Raw genomic sequence first — 1,424 nt, forward strand, 5'->3', positions numbered from 1 at the left:
CTCTTTTCTTTTGTTAGGTTTGCCAGTGGTCTGTCAATTTTGTTAATCCTTTTAAAGAACCAGCTTCTTGTCTTGTTGATTCTTTCTATAGTTTTTCTGTTTTCTATATCATTTATTTCTGCTCTAATCTTTAGTATTTCTTTTCTTTTGGAAGCTGTAGGTTGCCCTGTTGGTCTGTTTCTCATTGTTGTAGATGCTGTGTTAATGTATTAATGTTGATTCTTTCTCCTTTTTGGATGTGTGCATTTATTGTAATAAATTGTCCTCTCATCATCGCTTTTGCCATGTCCCAAAGATTTTGGTATGTTGTGATTTTGTTCTCATTTGTTTCTAGGAACTTTGTGATTTCATGTTTGATTTCTTCTACTACCCAGTCACTTTTCAGCAGGGTGTTATTCAGTTTCCATGCATTTGACTTTATTTCCTTGGTCTTCCTATTGTTCATTTCTAATTTGATAGCACTGTGATCTGAGAAGATGCTTTGTAGTATTTTGATATTTGTAAATTTATGAAGGTTGATTTGTGGCTTAAGACATGGTCTATTCTGGAGAATGTTCCATGTGCACTGGAAAAGAATGTGTATTGTGCTGTTTTTGGGTTGAATGCTCTGTACACATCTATGAAGTCCAGTTGGCTGATTGTGTTGTTTCATTCTTCTGTGAGTTTTCAATTTCTTTCTTATCCATTTTTGAAAGCTGTGTATTAAAATCACCCACTATAATTTTACATTTGTCTATTTCTTTCTTCAAATCTATTAGAGTTTGCTTTATATATTTTGGAGCTCTTTCATTGGGAGCATACATATTTATTATGGTTATGTCATCTTGTTGAATTGTTCCTTTAATCATGAAATAATGTCCATCTTTATATATTATGCTGGTTTTGCCTTAAAGTTTATTTTATGAGAGATTAGTACTGCCACTCCTGTTTGTTTTTAATTGCAATTTGCTTGGTATATTTTTTTCCATTCTTGACATTTAATCTGTTTTTGTCTCTGTGTGTGAGATGTGTCTCTTGCAGACAGCATATTGAAGGATATTATTTTCTTATCCCGTCTACTACTCTCCATCTCTTAAATGGTGCATTTAATCTGCTTACATTCAGTGTAATTTTTGATAGGTATGGATTCATTGCTGCCATTATGTTTGTGTGTATGTGTGTTTGCTGCTTTCTTTGTTCCATGTGTCTTCCTTTGTTGAGTTCATGCTTTTTGTGTTCTTCTGTGTGAGCTTCCTTCTAATTTTAATGTTTCCATATTCTTCTTGGATTTTCACTTGCTTTGTATGTTTTGAAGTATTAATTTTCTTTGTTGTTACCTTATAGTCCATTATCTTTTCTCTCCATGTGGTGCAGTCTATTTTATTCTGTAACCTACATGACCTTCTCACCATCTGGATCTCCCCTACCTGTGTTTACCTTCTTTT

The sequence above is a fragment of the Chrysochloris asiatica genome, unplaced genomic scaffold, assembly GCF_000296735.1.
Source record: "Chrysochloris asiatica unplaced genomic scaffold, ChrAsi1.0 scaffold00050, whole genome shotgun sequence".
NCBI lineage: Eukaryota > Metazoa > Chordata > Mammalia > Afrosoricida > Chrysochloridae > Chrysochloris > Chrysochloris asiatica.